General features: G+C 41.5%; 1 pseudogene; it reads left to right on the top strand.

The window, feature by feature from the left end:
• The first annotated feature begins 4,626 nt into the window (after positions 1-4,626).
• On the top strand, positions 4,627-18,527 carry LOC136387997 (olfactory receptor 2AG2-like; annotated as a pseudogene).
• Positions 18,528-19,164: the final 637 nt, after the last annotated feature.

Genomic DNA, 19,164 nt, shown 5'->3' with positions numbered 1-19,164 from the left:
CCAAAACCCGGGAGGAGTAGAAGTCTGCAAGGACTGCTCCTCTTCCTCATCTTCTCCGAGAAAGAACCAGGAGAAAGAACCAGGATCTCCAACCTTCCACCCACTTCAGCACATGGTGCGGTAAGTCCCCTGCCTCCAGCCTTCCTCTCAGTTCTTTCCTCTGAGACTCCCTGTCCAAAACCGTAGCTACGTCAGGGAAGTCTTTTCTGTCCGTCCAAGTGCATATGCTTTGGAGACATCCAGAGCATATCCACTTTATCTTTTACGTCCGTGGCCAGACCTTGAGTTTTTAGGACGCTAATACTAAAATCTGACCACTCCGAGGACTGAGGGCGGCTGTGGGGGCACAGGAATCTCCCTCCTCAAAGAAGAAGAAACTGTTCTTCTTCTCCGCTGTGGCCAGGCCACAGAACCCACTGAACTAGCCTTCTGAGGAGACTTTTGGTGTTAACACCCTCACCAATTTAACTATCGCCAAAAAAGCTGGGAACTGATTGGAGATCTCTTACATGCATAGCTTCTAATTATTCGCGCACCTGTCCTTAATCTCTGTGCCACCTGTTCCACACCGCGCAGGCCTTTTTCTGGCTAGAGAAACCTCACCTAAAACCTCCACTCCTAATCTTTCCTTCTCCGTGGACTCCCAACTCTTTCCCTCCTGTCTGACCCCCAGGGGCGCCCCTCTCTCGGGACTTTTCTCTGGTCCCTCTGCGGACCTCCTTTGTGTTTGGGTCTCTTCCCTCTGAGAACCTCCTCCCCTCCCTTCTCAAAAACCTGTTTCTTATTCACCACTACCATCTCTTTTCCTCCCCTGCTGGCCAGGGGCGCCTCCCTTCACTGTGTTCTTTAACCCCTCCTCCATCAGGCCATTCTCAGCCTGGCATTGGCTCTTACACCGGTTTTCAGGACGTCCAACCCCAATTTTCTTGCAGGAAGTTCTGGCCCTGTCCTGCCTTTGGCTCCAGCGTTTCCTGCGGGATCTGGGTGACAGACTTCGTACGAGCCCCCTCCCTCTTATTCCCAATCCCCCAATCCCCTATCTGGAACCTGTGAACACGGCATTTAAAGTTTTTAATGGTCCCAATTAATAAAAACAGGCCAAGGCTGTTTGCCAGGCCCCACATGCAGCAGAAGGTAACGCTCTACACCCTAGGTCTTGTGGCAACCCTGAGGCCAGCAGAGCCACCAGCAGCTTGCTTTAAGGGTGGCAAGCAGGACCACTGGTCCCAGCAGGGCCCCTGCTGGCAGCTGCCCACTGAGCCCTGCCCTGACTGCAAGCAGCCCGGTCACTGGCAGAGTGATTGCCCCTTTGGGCAACAGGTTTTTCCTCAGTGCCTCTATGTGGAGGACAAGCCGCCCAAATGGGAAGGCCAATCCATCCAGGTGGGTGCATCGTTCAAACTCCTAGGATACGCCTGGACTCGGAGAACTCAGGGTATGCTGCAACGAGTGGATAAGTCCATCTCATTTCTTGAGGACACAGGGGCTACCTTCTCTGTTTTGCCATCACACTCTGGACCTCTAGTTCCCTCACAGGTCTCGGTTATGGGAATGGATGGTACCCCTTTCTTTCCCCTTTTTACACCACTCCTGACATGCAGTTTCGCCTCAAGTTTGCCTCCTTATAGGACGACTGGCAGTCAGAACCACTGGACTCCATCCATCTCCAGCTCACCAAAAGGCTGGACCCTGCAAATTCCTCTATTACTCCTCTTTTTTAAAATCCTTACAGGACTGCATCCACAAAGTTTCTCCAGTCACAGCCACACAGATGTTCCTCTGGATGCTCCTCAAAGCCACCACCTTCTGATCTCCCCCTCCCCACGATGCCCCTATTCAGCAGGAAGTAGCCAGATGTATAAATGGTGCCCCTATTTCTATTTAACACAAAAGGTCAGAATGTAAGGTTGGTGGATAATGGGGATGGTCATGTGGAGAACTCAGACCCGCAAACTTTGGCTAGGACCGCCCACGGCCAAACACGCCAAAAGGAGGCTTCACAGGAACCGTTTGGAAAAAAGCAACCATCTACCAGCCAGTGAGATTTCACCACTTCATATTAGCTCCACTTCCCTAGAGGGACCCTTTTAAATATCTCCCACGCAATTTAATCCGTGCAACTTCCCTGGCCTCCATCGTACCTCGGGGCCAGGGAACCTTGCCGGGCGGGATGCGCTGTACTGAATAAAGCCTTTTGCTATTCCACACTTGGTGGCTACGCCCATTCCTTCCTTCTCAGCGGGGAAAGATACCTTACACCAGTGCCATTTTGTCTTCTCCCCAGATGGATTTTAGTGTAGTCAGAACTTCTTTGACACTGCATGAGTTCCAGAAGGTTCTCCCGGGATTCCAGCGGTGGCCAGTATGTCCCACCTTCCCAAACCGGAGATTGGACTCAAGGAAAATTTATTTTAAAAGTAACTGGGTGCAAGCAGCCTGAAACCAACAAAGGGTATCAGCCCTGAGCTGTGAGAGAGAGTGGTGGATATGGGGGTTAGAGGCAGGTTAGCATATCCTGGTTTATGGTCTTGATCACTGACTCAGTGATGGGAAGATGGAGGGGGATTCAGCTGTAAAAACACTTCTGCAAGTTTTTACTGATGTAGCACAGGCCTCATCAGCATAGGCCTATCTGTTGTCCTTGGTAAATCTTCAAAATAGTGGTGTATGGCCGATAGCCGCAGCCACCATCAGAGCCACCTGGCCCATGCAGGTTAGCATTAGATTCGGAACAACGGTAATGAAACAACGAAGCCTAGAACTGGTGGGCCATTACCTTTAATCCTAGCTTGCACTCGGTGGGCAACAAAAAACACACACTGGGTTCCAAAATCCACTCACTCAGTGCTCACAAAGCTACTGACTTATCCGAGTTTCCTAGAATCAAAGGTTTCTAGCTCACTGACCTTATTCACCTCTGTTTCCCATCTCGTTCTCTCTGCACAAACTGGCTTCTTCTTCAGCATTCCACAATCTTGGCTGCTTCTCCTCTCCTCCATGTGGCCTTACTCTGCTCTCCTCCCTGCTCTCTGCCCTCCTCCTAGAATGCAATCACTTTTCCCCTGGAACAATGTGATTTCTCTTCCTTTTAAAACCTTTTGGAATGAAAGCTCTCCCCCAACACATATTATGCCCATTCCAAGCAATCACCTGGCCAATGGGCTTCCACGTGGGCAGCACCATCTTTACCAAAGTGAGCATAATATATTTTATCTCCCCAACAGCTCCCCATCTCCTTCTCTCTTCATAAACTCTGCACTAACTGGCTTCTCTTTCAGCATTCTGCCATCTTGACTGCTTCTCCTCTCCTCCACATGGCCTTTATCTGCTCTCCTCTCTGCTCTCTCCTCTAATGCTAATCTCAGGAACCAAGAGAGAGCAAGCTCCTGGTCTGCCCCACTTTATAGTGTAGAAATCAAATCTTTTAATCCAATATACAAACAGGGAAGTCTCTGATACAAAGTCACTTATCTGAGGTATAATGGGATTCCTCATGAGAGTGCACTACCCACATCAAAAAGGGTGGGAAAGGCTTAGTCTTAAAACTAAGCCTTAGGCTATAAGGATCATGCTTGCTTACAGCTTGTCCCCCCACGTCCAATGCAAACTATAAGCGAACAAACATATAAATCATATTTGCAAACTTATTTGACCAACACTCGACCCCTTTTGCTCACTTACAATCTAAAGCACAGGTGTTCCTGTACAAGAAAATTAATCACATTACACAAATTACAACAACAGCACAAATTATACAGTTTCAACAATTACGAAGGTACACTTCACCAGTCTCTTAGCACTTTGCCAAAAGCACAAAATTTCCTTGGCCTTCTTTCTAGCCATGGGAAAAGCTTCCCAGGGCAGGGGAGTGCTTCCAGCAAAGCGGCCCCCCCACCCCCATCAGAGTATTTCACATTGTCCAAAATCTTTCAGTCCATCCAACAAAGTAGCCAGTGCCCACTTTGGTCATAGTCCAGGAATCAGTCCAAGCACATGGGGCCTCAGCCACCCGCCTCATCCCTGCCATCCTGGCAGGTCTTACACTGTCCCAAGGAGAAACACGTGGCAATGGCAGTCAGCATTTCCATCTCTGCTCCAGAGAGCATAATGGCACCCACCCCTGTGTCCCAAAATTGCAGGCCTACCAGGAGCGTAGTAAGTACTCCTTGCTGCTGGGCTCTCACCTTCTGGAGACTGCAGATCGCAACTCCAGCCCGGTTCTCCTCATCCTCCAAAGAGGAACTGAAAACATTAGCTCCTGCTGCTGGGCATGAGCCTCGGGCCACTGCCGCCTTCTGCTTCATGGGCCTTGCAGACCTGGCCCCGGCCTCAGCCTCGGCCTCCCACCACTGCTGGCTCTCCACAACGTCCAGGGCAATCTGCAACTCATGAACCTGTGATTCCTCCTCCAGTGGCTGCTCCATTTCCAGGCGAATCTCACTAACCTCGTCAGCCTCCTCCAGTGCTTGCTTCAGCTCCAGGGTTGGCATCTCTTTCTCCAACATTTGCCCCAACTTTTTCCATTGCTCGGTTTGCAGGTCCCAGCCAGCCTCTTCCACAGAGCTCTTGGTTTCCTCACACATGACTGTAAAAGTCAGCCAACCTACAGCTCCCAAAAGGACAGCCATGGGGAACCATAACAGCAGCCTGTTCTCTACTCCACCACTCAAAGGTTGTAGTGGCTCCATACTGAGCTGTATTGAATCCTGCCACAGACTACACCAAATGTAAAGTCAGTTGCCACAGCCACCATCACAGCCGCCTGGCCAGTACAGGTTCGCATTTGATTCAGACAGATGGCAATGAAACAATGGAGCCAAGAACTAGTGGGCCATTCGCTTTAATTCTGGCTTGCACCCAGCGGGCAATTAAAAACACACACTGGGCTCCAAAACCCACTCATTCAGCACTCACAAAGCTACTGAATTATCTAAGTTTCCTAGAATCAAAGGTGTCTACCTCACCAGCCTTATTCTCCTCTGTTCCCCATCTCCTTCTCTCTGCGCAAACTCGGCACTAACAGGCTTCTCTTTTAGCACTCCACCATCTTGACTGCTTCTCTCCTCCACATGGCCCCTATCTGCTCTCCTCTCTGCTCTCACTTCTAATGCCAATGTCATAAACCAAGAGAGAGCAAGCTCCTGGTCTGCCCCACTTTATAATGTAGAAATCAAAACCTTTAATCCAATACACAAACAAGAAAGTCTCTGATATAAAGTCACTTATCTGAGGCATAATGGGATTCCTCATGAGAGTGCACCACCCACATCAAAAATTGTGGGAAAGGCTTAGACTTAAAACTAAGCCTTAGGTATAAGGATCATGCCTGCTTACAGCCTATCCCCCCACATCCAATGCAAACTATAAGTGAGCAAACATATACGTCATATTTGCAAACTTATTTGACCAAAAAGTGGGTGTCAGGTATTTCTCCCAGGAACAGCCACGTCCTGGCACCCCTGGGAATTATTTGTGAAATTTTTCACAGGGACTCTACTTTCTTTAGGCTACAAAGTAAAGATTTAGGACTAGTAATCTAAGTTTCTAATTAAGTTATAGGCTTTAAATTTTTACAGTAAATCCTGTGGCTAGGCTTTTATCAACAACTATTGTTATTTAAACTCCCCTCATTGTCAGGTCCCTTCCCAATGTAAGCTTTTCCTGACATTCCTGCAAAGGTAAACTTCTTGCTACATTTCAAAGTAAAGGCAAAGAGGCCATTAAGAAAGAGAATAGCAAGCAAATTAACAACAACCTTACAGTGGGGGATGGGAATGTTCTGTTTCAAACCCTTCCTCCTCCTTTGGGCCTACACTGTTCTCAGGATGGCAGCTGAGTAACCATTTTATTTATCAGGATCTTATCGAATGCCTTTTCTGTATCTATAGATAAGATCAGATGATATTTGTTGATATTTGTTCTTTGTTTTGTTAATGTGGTATATTACATTGATTGCTTTGCATATGTTGAACCATCCCTGTGTCCTGGAATAAATCCCATGTGATTATAATATATTTTTTAATGCTAAAATTTTTTAATTTTATTTTTACAAAAGTGAATGGAATTATGTTTATATTTTATTTTAAATATCTGTGGCTTTAAAACACTGCATATGATCATGATGTATTTTTTAATGTGTTGTTGTATTCCATTTGTTTAGAACTTTTGCATCTGTATTTGTTAGAGATATTGGTCTGTCAGGGTTATGTTGGGCTCATAGTATGTGTTAGGGAGCATTGCATCTTCTATTTTTTGGAAAACTTTGAGAAGAATCAGTACTAAGTCTTCTTTGAATGTTTGGTAGAACTTACTAGTGTAGCCATCTAGTCCTGGACTTTTATTTTTGGGATGGTTTTTGATAGCTATTTCTATTTCCTCCCTGCTAATAAGTCTATTTATGTTTTCCACTTCTTTGTAACTTAGTCTAGGAAGATTATATAGTTCTAGGAATTTATGTATTTTCTCTAGATGTTGAATTTGGTGTCATATACTCTTCATAGTATTCTACTATTATCTTTTGTATATCTATGATGTCTGTGGTCATTTTTCCTCCTTCATTTTGGATTTTGTTTATATGAGTCCTTTCTCTTTTCTTATTAGTGAGTTTAGCCAGGGGTTTGTCAATTTTATTGACCATTTCAAAGAACCAGATCTTTGTTGTATTAATTTTTTTCTATAGTTTTTTTAAATTCTCTATTTCATTTAGTTCTGTTCTAATTTTTACCATTTCTTTTCTTCTGCTGACTTTGGGTTGCTTTTGTTCTTCTTTTTCTAGTTCTTTTAGATGTGATGTTAAGTTGTTCACTTGGGATCTTTCTTGTTTTTTGTTATAAGCCTGTAGTAATATAAACTTCCTTCTTATTACTGCTTTTGTTGCATCCCAAAAGTTTTAATATGTTATGTTGTCATTCTTGTTTGTCTGTGTATATTTTTTGATCTCTGCTTTTATTTATTCTTTGTCCCAGTCATTTTTAAGAAATATGTTGTTAATTTTTATATTTTGGGGATTCTTAACTTTCTTTTTGTCATTGAATTCTAATTTTAAAGCCTTATGGTCAGAGAATATGTTTGATATAATTTCAGTCTTCTTAAATTTGTTGTGCTTCTGTTCACAGTGGCCAAGACATGGAAACAACCAAAAAGCCCTTCAATAGAAGACTGGATAAAGAAGATGTGGCACATTTACACTATGGAATACTACTCAGCCATAAGAAATGATGACATCAGATCATTTACAGCAAAATGGTGGGATCTTGATAACATTATAAGGAGTGAAATAAGTAAATCAGAAAAAAACAAGAACTACATGATTCCATACATTGGTGGAACACAAAAATGAGACTAAGAGACATGGACAAGAGTGTGGTGGTTACCAGGGGTGGGGGGAGGGAGGACAGGGGGAGAGTTAGGGGGAGGGGGAGGGGCACAGAGAACTAGATAGAGGGTGGCGAAGGACAATCTGACTTTGGGCGAGGGGTATGCAACATAATTTAATGACAAAATAACCTAGACATGTTTTCTTTGAATATATGTACCCTGATTTATTAATGTCATCCCATTACCATTAATAAAAATTTATTTAAAAAAATAAATAAATAAGGCTTTTAAAACAAACAAACAAACAAAAAAATTTGTTGTGCTTGATTTTGTGACCAAACATATGATCTATCCTTGAGAATGTTCCATACACACTGGAAAAGAATGTTTAATCTGATGTTCTGGAATGAAATGTTCCATAAATGTTTATTATGTCTATTTTGTTTAATGTGTCATTTAAAGCAGATATTTTCCTTATTGATTTTCTATTTAAATGATCTATCTAAAGCCATCAATGGTGTGTTGAGATCTCCAACTATGACTGCATTTTTGTCTGTTTCTATTTTTATAGCAGTTAGTAGATATCATATATGTTTTTATACTTCCTGATTCAGTGCATATATATTAAAAATATTATATCTTCTTGATATAGTGTCTGCTTTATCACTATAAAATGCCCATCTTTGTCTCTTGTTACCTTTGTTGTCTTGAAGTCAGTATTGTCAGAAATAAATGTGGCTACCCCTGCTTTTCTTTGGGTATTATTTGCTTGGAGAATCATTTTCAACCTTTAACTTTGAGTCTACTTTTGTCCCTGCAGCTTAGATTTGTCTCCTAAAAGCAGCATATAGTTGGGTATTGCTTTTTGATCCAATCTGCTACTCTGTGCCTCTTTATTGGTGAGTTCAGTCCATTACCATTTAGGGTAATTATTGACATAGGTGGATTTACTATAGCCATTGTATGTTTTGTTTTCCAGTAGCTCTGTTTCTCCTTTGGTGTGTGTATGTTTCTGCCAGTTGTTTTTGTTTGGTGGTATTCAATGCTTCTTTCTTCTGTTTTTTCTTTTTTAAAATTATGTGTTTCAGTTTAGGTTTTTCATGAGTGGTAACCATTATGTTGTCCAGAAAAAGTTTCACATAAGGAGTCCTCAGGTTAGATCACAGTTCCATTCTTATGACAGTGACGTAACCCCAATTTTGGTGTAAGTCAAAATACACCCTAGCATCCAACACAAACAGAACACTTGTGCTTTTAATAGTCCAAAATGGCATAGGTAAGTGTACTGGGGGACACCAACTGCCTCACTCATATGCAGCATTACTGTATATTCTTCAGCCATGTGCAACCAAACTAGTTCATCCATGTAGTCTAAGTACAACACTAATAGTATAAGCCAAAACACTCTTGTCTCAAGTTTTTTAAGTTTTGCTGGGAGTGAGCATCATAAACTCGAAACATTGTATGTTGAGTCTTTTGTAACCCCAGCACCTCCTGTATATACGAGTCTTTTGTCTTATGAGTGCTTCTGCACTCCATTCTCCTTTGCTATTTCACACCTATATCCTCTTCCTTTTATGTTTTTGTTGTCACAGATTATTTTTGTTTATATTGTAACTTTGTTGGAGCTTTTACTTGTAGTCTTGTTGGAGCTTTTACTTGTAGTTTTGTGTCATTTTGTTCTTTGTATCTGGTAGAATAACCCCCTTGAGTATGTCCTGCAGTGGGGGTTTTCTGGTGATAAATTCCCTCAGCTTCTGTATGTCTGAAAAAGTTTTATTTCTCTTTCATATTTGAAGGACTACTTTGATAGATATAGTATTCTTGGATAGCAATTCCTCTCTTTTAAGTACTTTGAATATTTGGGTCCACTCTCTTCTGGCATGTAGAGTTTCTGCTAAAAGTCTGATGATAGGCTTCACCTGTGGTGGCACAGTGGAAAAGCATTGGCCTGGAATGCTGCGGTCACCAGTTTGAAACCCTGGGCTTGCCTTGTCAAGGCACATATGGGAGTTGAGGCTTCCTGCTCCTCCCTCTTTCTCTCTCTCTCTCTCTCTCCCCGCTCCTCTGTAAAATAAATACATAAATTTTTTTAAAAAAGAAGTCTGATGATAACCTGATGGGTCTCACTTTATATGTTAAGTTCTTCTTTTTCCTAGCTACCTTGAGGATTCTTTATTTATCTTTGATTTTTGACATTTTTATTACAATATGCCTTGGAGAAGTCCTATTTATGTTGGGGTAACTAGGCCTTCTATTGGCTTCTTGGATTCAAGGATTTAACTCTTTCCATGAGCTTAAGATGTTCTCATCAATAATTTGAATACATTCTCCATTCCCTTCTCCCTCTCTTCTTCTTCTGAAATACTTATTATTATTATATTTCTCTTTCTGATGGAGTCAGACAATTCTTATAAAGCTCTTTCATTTCTTTTAATTCTTGACTGTCTCTCTTCTTTCCTCTGTAACATCTCTAGTTGCCTTTCTTTGATGACACTGATTCTTTTCTCTATCTGGTCTGTTCTAATAGCTAAACTTGCTACCTCATTTTTCAATTCACTTATTGAGTTCTTCATCTTCATTTTCAAAGTTTTAGTCCCCTTGTTGAGGTACACATTTTTTTTCCTGAGCTCATTAAGTTGCCTGTCAGTGTTTTCTTGTTGAGTATTTTCACAACTTCAATTTTGAATTCTCTATCATTTAACTCCGATGTTTCCATGTGATTAAGAGTGCTTTCTGGCCTTACTAGGCAGTGGCTCAGTGGATAGAGCATCGGACTGGGATGCGGAGGACCCAGGTTCAAGACCTCAAGGTCGCCAGCTTGAGCATGGGCTCATCTGGTTTGAGCAAGGCCCACCAGCTTGAGCCCAAGGTCACTGGCTAGAGCAAGGAATCACTGAGTCTGCTGTAGCCCCCCAGTCAAGGCACATCTGAGAAAACAATCAATGGACAACTAAGGTGCTGCAGCAAAATATTGATGCTTCTCATCTCTCTCCCTTCTTATCTGTCTGTCTCTATCTATCCATCTTTATGTCTCTCTCTGTCACACACACACACACAAAGAGTACTTTCTGAAGATTATTTTATTTTCTTTCTGAACTGTATCTTTCTTGGGTTGCCATGGTATTTTTTTTTCTTCCTTGAGTGCATTTGAGAGTAGCCCTGTGGAAAAATCAAGCAAAGAATAACAACAAAATATATAAAATAAAAGTAAATTTAAAAATAAAATAAAAGTTAATATTAAAGAAAATGTTTTCAAAAAAAAACCCAACAAAAATAAACAAAATCAAACAACAACAAAAAACCCTAAAGAAAAAAAATTAGAAGAAAAAATTTCTGAGAGCCTTTTCTATTTTTTCCAGTAGATGGTGCTGCTTTATAAGTTTTAGCTTTATAAAATCTCAGGCTAAACCTGATGAGAAGCTGCTGTTGCAAAGGTAGGGGCAGGACTGGAGTCATGATGGTAGGTGGGACTTGTTGTGAGGGCTTAATAGCCTTAGCAATGGTGGTCTCAAGCCTCTGGGTGCTCCTCCCTGTGTTCCAACAGAGCACAGCACCAGACACAGAGCACCTCTGTTCTTCAACTGTAAGGTATGTCTCAGCCACTCTTCATAACCACGGGGGTAGGGAGGTGGCATCTAGGAGCCTGGGGACCACACTATGTATTTTTGTGTTCTGTCCAAGTGTGGGCTGCAGGCAGGCTATGAGAATGCTGGCAGTGACCCCATGCTCTACCACTTTGGTTCAGTATCACACCAAATTTCCCTCAATCTCCCTACTCCTCCAAGTAGAAGACCTAGTGACTTTATGTTTCTTTCCTCTCTGGACAGTCTGAACCTCCCTCCTTTCCAGAACCCAACTGCAAGTGCTTCTAGTCCTCTGCCCCTTGTTTTTCACCCTTCCCACCTTTAGTTAATTGGGTGCACAGATCTTTCAGGCAAGCCTATGAGCCGAGCTGGGGTTCATTCACTGAGTTATAGCTGTCTAATTAGCTGAAACTTCAAGGGGAGAGATCAAGGGTATCTGTCATGTTGCCATTACTCTCTGTTGTGCAAATATTTTTAAAGTTGCTTACAATCATTACATAATAACTACTCATAAAGATTCCACAATGTACTAAATATCTCTATTTCTAAAAATCCCTATATCAATTTTACATTATAGAAATCTGTACACTCTGGCTTCAACACCTTTGCTTTAATAACTTTATTGTGAATGACTCACTAGATGAATTTCATATGAGTTGCTATTTCCATAATCTTGTTTCTGAATTCTCCGTATCTTTAAATTGAAATACAGATTAGATATTTTAGAAAATAGATTTTTAGTGTATAATTTACTGTAATATAATTCATTTATTTAAAACATATAGTTAAGTTAGTTTTGGTGAATTTATACACCTCTGTAACTAGCTTCACAATAAAAACTTGTAATATTTTCTGGCATCAGATAATTTATTTGTGCCTCTTTGTTGTCAATTCCTGTATACTAATCCCAAATAACTATTGACTCAATTTATAAAATTACTATACCATTTCCCAAGAAACTGCTCACCCTAGAATTTCATAAAAAGGAAACACACAGTGTGAACTTTTTTGTATCAAAAGATGTAACAGAGATAACAGGAACCTTCTGTAAATCCAAGCAAAACAAACATATATTTTCTATTAAGTCTTTTAAAGACATTAATTAAATTCAAACTAGTAGTAATATCAAATGCTTTTTATAAGACCACCTGATCAAACCAACATTTGGAATAGTTATATATTACTATATATATAAACAGTATTATTAATAGCTGCAGAGAAGGCAAGACTGTTCATGTGTCCTTGGCAGCCTTTCAAGAAGGCTGAAGAGGAGAGAGGAGATGGGCTAATGAACCACTTGGATTTTAAAAGTGCTCCTTTATTATTATTATTATTATTTCTTTTTCCTTTGCATTGAAGTTGTGGCATTACCTCCCATTTCTACAGCCCACCCAGTTGTGGCATTACCTCCCATTTCTACAGCAATGTTAATTCTCCTGTTGTTCTCAGGATTACAACAGTTCCAAGACCTCTAGGAGGAGGCTTTAAGATGTTTAAAAGATTTCTTTTTTCTTTCTGAGTTTTACTGTCTGAAAAGGGCAGTGAAATTTTTCCCCCACTTTGAGTCATTTTTTTCTTTTTGAGTATGATTTTCAATAAGAACAACATGAAAGCTAGTGCCTAACATAATAACCAAATCTAAAATAAAGACAAAGTTCAAACAAAAAGTATATATAAACTAAATCCTCTAGAAGGAGGCACTGAGACACAAATCTTGAAACCTTATTTTACTTCAGCCAGTACTGCAAATAACCTTCACAAGGTCCAGATGACACAAAGCCTAAATGGCGGAGATGGAGACTTCCCAGTGTGCACAGAACAGCAAGAATTTCAAACAGATGAGATAGATGAGACAGATAATAGCTTTCAAACTGAAATGGACTACATATAAACATGACAATTACAGTACAGAGATGTGAGCATGACACATAAATAAAACTTGCTTTTCATTGATTTGGTTTAATTTTTTTGAGCTGGCATTTCCTAATTTTGAGAAGAATTTGATAGGTGGAGCAGGACTGACAGAGAGAATGAAGGGTGAAGAAAGCCTGAACATAGGGAAGGTCTGATCATTGTCCATTGCAGTGACAGAAGTTGTTGAGGTCTCGTGAGGTTTTGAAATCAAAAGTGTCATTCTCCGGCTATTGAGAGGTGTTTTGGCTTGATGTCTCCCTTAGGCTGAGACGAGTTAAAATTTTTGAGGATGAGACTACCCAATGGAGTGGATTTTGGGGGTGTGGAGTGTGGGTTGCCAATCCTGTATATATAGAGAAAGTTACAATGGAAGTGTGTGCCGGGGTCCAGCCCCGGGGGGAATCCCGGGGTCCCACAGGAAGAGATGGCATCTGCGCGAATCAAGTGAGAGAGCCGAATTCTTTTTTCTCTTTAGCATTTACTGCCAGGCATCTCTGCCAAATGCTGGTCTAGCTTTATTTTTATACACACACACTAAGTTACAATCACATGGTATTCAGAATACATTGACTAATCATTGTTTTTGTTTCACTATGGTTACATATTTCTAGGTAACAGTTAATTCATTTCTATAAGCTTTAAATCAGGTGATAAGTCATTCAAAGTACAGTTATACAATAACTTGAACAGCAATAACAATATTGGTACAAACTTCTAAAAGGTCAGTACTGATTAATAACTCTACCTTACCTGATGTCCTATTGTCTAGTCAAATTTTATTTATCTACTATATTCATATACTAGTTAAGTTCTAACTTTATTTTTCTGAGTGTTCCACCACCTGCAGGTCAAGTATGCAAGAAGAAAGGAAAGTTTCTCTACTCTACCACATGAAAAGGCTAGGGAGGGAAAGCAATGAATTAAGTGAAGCCTGAAAGGTGTTACTGTTTTCTACCTATTCATAAGTCACAATCTATTTTTTCTAACATGATTAATAAGAAGAAATTCTCCTACAAACTTAACCCTTTTCAAGGGATATCATAGCCAGCCTCTTATGTCTATGAGCCCAGGCAAAGGGGCTTACAGGCTTTTCTGTGGAACTCACACCTTCTGTCTCATTTCCAAAGAAATTACTACGAATCTACAAGGTAAGCATGGTGCTATTATCCCTATGCCATAAATAATAGCACACACCCAGAAAAGGGGGGATATAAGGCCAAATTAATTCAAAAGATCAAAGGGGGAAGTATTATTGTGCCTTTTCTCTGCTGTGACTTTGTCAGCCAGCAGTCGTTGATTGGCTTCCGACAGGTGTGAGAGTGTGTAACTGACCACAATCCCTGAGGGTGGCTTGCTAAGGACAGGCATACCTGTCTCTAGCCGAGCCATGCTGAGAGAGTGAGAGGAGTCCCTCAAGTCAGGCATCCTGGAGTTCAAGGGATCCTAAGCCAAGAGGCTGAGAGAGTCCTCTTGCCCAGCACACCAGGACGTTCCAGATGAGACCAGACAAGGGTGGAGCCGAGAGAAAATGAGATGGAAGACCTTGCAAGAGGGGTCATGGGGTCACTTTTCACCAAATGAAATTAATGAATGGTGTGGGGTGAGAAGGCAGCAATGGAGAGAAGTTTCCAATGTCTGATACCCGGTGTCCTCCTTTGCTAGCTCAGGAGAGTCCCTGGGGGGTGGGGGGAGTCGGAGCAGGTCAGTCCTGTGACATTGCAACCTCAAGCAGGGTTTAGAGGTGAGCCCAGGACAAGCTGCTGCTGCCTGCTGCTCTCCAAGTCACAAGCTTGAGGTGGCTGAGGACCAGAGCACTGTTCCTGCCCTGCTAACTGAGACTCTTCAGGGTTTCGACACTAAATGTTAGGCTTGCCAAAGGAGGGATGCACAAGGTATGATGAGACTTGTAAGTTTATTTAGACATCTGCAAAACAGATGGACTTGAGACCCTAGTGGCATCAGCAGAGAGCTGCAGGAAGTGGGTGCCTGATATAAGGGTTACTGAGGTATCTGTTGATGTCAGGGGTTGGTGCAGCAGGATGTGGTCAGAGTAGTGTGGCCCCGGTACAGACTGACTCCTTTTCCCCATCCCTGGGTTCTTCCTGAAGGCCTTGCCCCAGGGACACTCCCTGAATTCCTTCTAGGGTGAAGGGAGTTGCTTAAGGGGTGGGGGTGGTCGTTTAATGAGGAAGCTGCCCCTGCTTGAGGTTGGGTGAGGGGAGTTTGAGTCTGAAGGGGCCCTGGACCAAAACCTGACAGGCACACCTGCAATCAGTCTGTTTCACTGACCAGACTTGGGTTCCTACAGTTCCAGTAAAAGTCTCATTATTTACCTTTGGACCTGAATAATCCTGGCCTCTAATAGTCTAAGGCATGCCCTTAAACAACAACAACAAAAAGGATCATCTAGAATCAGTTAAAGAGCCTCTTCCCTACCTACCAGCTTAAGACAAAAGTCGAAAACCACAGGAAAAAAAAAAAAGTTGAAATAATGAAAAATTTTAAATATACTGAGCAATGATACAGAAAAATAACCTATACAATTATAGTTACAAATTATTAGCTCAGTGATGTTAGTCAGCTCTGTCTGATCATTTGCTATGAAGTGTAACATTTCCCCTCTGTTAATCTTAGGTTCCATTGACTTGTCTTGGTCTGAGATTCCTAAAACGAGCAGTTATCCAGAAAGGGAGCTCTTCCTCTGTAGTCTCAGTGTGTGTTCTCCAGCCTGCATTTTCAGATGGCCATAAAGAATATGACCCAGAGAACGGGAAAGGAGGGAGAGCAGGGGTCTGAATCAAGGGGAGGAAGGCAGATAGATGGATCCTGAGTCCTAAGGAACACCATCTTACTTAAGCCCTGCTTCTTCTGTATTTGAAATCCTGTCCACACTCCTGGTACAGTCATCTGGATAAATAAGCCCAGCTAATTATTTTTTTCCTTTTATTACTCTATCCATTCACCTGTTTAATTCAATAAAAGCAAAAATATTTCAAATCAAATATTTATCAGAAACAGTGCTAGCAATTGTCTTTGAATTTATCTTGTTGTTGTCAATAGGCAAAGAAAACCTTGCAGCCAATATTTTTTAGTTTAAACCCACAGTCTTGGCTTTATAATACATAGGAAATATGTCAGATTCCCAGGAGCAAAAGGATGGTTTTGTAGAAGATGTTTTTCTGGCTGGTCTATTAACCAGACTTCATTGTAGCAAAAGTACAGTAAAGATATTCTTGTGTTAGGATTCACTGTCCTGACCTTCACAATGTTATTCCCTTTCTCTATTATACCCTGACCCTTTCTGTCTTAGCCACCCCCTAGTCATCCTGAGCTTGAACCTTCTATGTCACTTCCTCAGGAATTCTTCCCTGAAACCTCATTTACAAGGGCTCAGAGTATATTTTCCTTCATATATCGATCATCACCAGTGGATGTGTGTAGGTGTCTGTGTAACAGGTTTTTTACATCTGTGCAATTTCCCCAGCATCAGTTATAGTACCCGATACATGGTAGGTCCTTTGTAAGTATGAAAGGAGCTAGACCAGATGATCCTTTCTATTTCTATCTATTTTATCATCCTATCACTTAAAGATCCCAACTCTAAGTTGATCAGAATGGTGACGTAAAAAAAGATAGGAAAATTAGTAGCAGATGATACAAAGATGAAGAATTTGGTCATGAATTCTTTCTTCCCTTTCAGAGTGCCTCCTGTATCTTCTATCCAACTGTGAAAGATCTGTAATCATAGACAGCAAGGTGCGTGAACACTGTCCCACAGACGCAACACACTCCACTTTCTCTTTCCTTCAACCTCTTCCACCAGCACTATCATGTGGATTCAGGGTGAGCAAGACCAGCCTCCCACCTTGTTTTGCCAGGTTTGTGAGATACAGAAATATGATTTTCCTGTTCAGGTTCTTACTTTGACTCTCAGGTAATGGGATGGTTTTGGGGCCTTCTCTCTGAAGTCTCCTTTTCTAGCTCACCCCTTTTATCATATGCCCTAAACCCAAACCCCTTGCCATCCCTTAGCAAATATCATCTATTACTGTTTCCCCTGTATTGTTTTCTGCAAATAGGCAATCTTCATACTGTTTCAGTAGATTTATTTCCAGAATCTATATTAGCTTGACCATTCAATTCAGCCCAGACTCCTTTTCCTCCCAGAAGGGTATCAGTGTGTTTATTAAGGATGTGAGCATAGTTCAAAAACACAAGAGATCAAGTGTTCCAAGAGCTGGCAGGTTCCCCTTTGAGGAAGCTGTCAACAACAGTAAGACTGGAAAGTGAAGGCAGATGTTACATCTGTAGAGTAGATGTCACATCTGAGAAGAAAATGTCATAGAGCTTTATTATAAGAAAACTTCAACACTGAATTGGGATCCCAACATATTTTAAGCAGAAAACCAGCTAGATTTTAAACCAATGCCCACTGTATTTCTTTATGATGATGATAAGTAAGTTCTTATCTATCAACAAAGGTGATTCCTTGGGCTCATTGTTTTAAATATCTTATTCAAAAAAATTATAAATTATCATAATTTATTACCAACATGCTTTATCATAACTCAATAACAAGATTCAACAAATCAGAAGTCATAAGGCAAATATAGGTACCAAGAGGAAGAGATACCATCTCATACAATCCCTGTTGGGCGTCCCGTGACAGGAAGCAATACAAAACTAGAGTGAACTCCCTTAGAAAGTGTTTCACTGAGAGTCCATTTTGGATATAAGAAACTGAAGAAAGAGCACAGAATAGAGCACTGAAACTCCACCCTGGGAAGTGGCTTCATTTTGATGGGGATTCTGAAGGACAGTGGGTCCCCTGAGCTGCTCTGTGCCACAATCGCAGTGCTGTACCTGTTGGCTCTGACCAGCAATGGCCTGCTGCTCCTGGTCATCACAAGGGATGCCCGGCTCCACATGCCCATGTACCTCCCACTTGGGAAGCTCTCAATCATGGACCTTCTCTTCACGTCTGTTGTGACTCCTAAGGCCCTTGTGGATTTTTTTCATAGTGAAAACACTATCTTATTTGGGAGCTGTGCCCTTCAGATGTTTCTGGCACTGACACTGGGTGGTGCAGAGGACCTCCTGCTGGCCTTCATAGCCTATGATAGGTATGTGGCCATTTGTCATCCTCTAAACTACATGGTCCTCATGAGTCCGAGGGTCTGCTGGCTCATGGTAGTTATACCCTGAGTCCTGGCATTCCTGAGTTTTCTAGGACATACTTTGTACACCATGCACTTCCCTTTCTTCATGTCCCAGAAAATAAGTCACCTACTTTGTGAGATCCTACTTCTGTTGAAGTTGGCCAGTGCAGATACCTCCAGATATGAGCTCCTGGTGTATGTGACAGGTGTGACCTTCCTCTTGCTCCCTCTTTCTGTCATTGTTGCCTCCTACACACTAATCCTATTTACTGTGCTCCACATGACCTCAAATAAGGGAAGGCAGAAAGCCCTAGTCACCTGTTCTTCCCACCTGACTGTGGTTGGGATGTTCTATGGAGCTGCCACATTCATGTACATATTGCCCAGTTCCCTCCACAACCCCAAGCAGGACAACATCATCTTTGTTTTATACATAATTATCACTCCAGCCCTGAATCCATTCATCTACAGCCTGAGGAATAAGGAGGTCACAGGGGCCTTGCAGAGAGTCCTGGGAAAGTACATGTTGCAGGCACACTCCATCTTTTAGGGAGAGATTAATGGCTTATCCCTCACCAGTCTTTCTCCATGTCAAAATGCTATACACAGAGTCAGCCTTTATATAATACTCTATATGAAATGATACCAACACTTTTAAATTTTGATTCTACACTGTAACAGGTGAGCATTCAGACATTCAGCTGCACTCAGATGGGTTATATCACCCTGAATTGGAAGCCTATGTTGAAAATGGAATAGAAGAAAAACATGGAATAGATGTCTTAGACTCACTCTGTGGTAAGACTTTGTCCTGACACAATTACCAAGTAGACATGGTAGGGGACTAAGTTTTAAATTCAGTATCATGTAGCAGTGACAAACAGTGATAGTTTTAGGCTAACCTAACTTCAACAGCCTGTTAACATCAGAGGAGAACTGTTTTCCTTTGAATTAAATTTTAGGACAATTAATAGAGAGAAGTATCCTCAGAAGATATATTATGCATCTTGGTTATAAGGCAAATGGTTGTTCTGAGCAATTTGTTAGAAAGAATGACAGATTTGTACTCCAGATTTACATAGCAGTTCATATTGAACACCTAAATAAAAACAATATCTATGTTGAGATAGTGGAAAAGGCTAAATAAGGTATTTTCAAATGCTTAAAGAAAATTAAAACAGAGAAAT

Source organism: Saccopteryx leptura, chromosome 1 (assembly GCF_036850995.1).
Source record: "Saccopteryx leptura isolate mSacLep1 chromosome 1, mSacLep1_pri_phased_curated, whole genome shotgun sequence".
Classification (NCBI taxonomy): Eukaryota; Metazoa; Chordata; class Mammalia; order Chiroptera; family Emballonuridae; genus Saccopteryx; species Saccopteryx leptura.
This window is presented reverse-complemented; position numbering and strand designations above follow the sequence as displayed.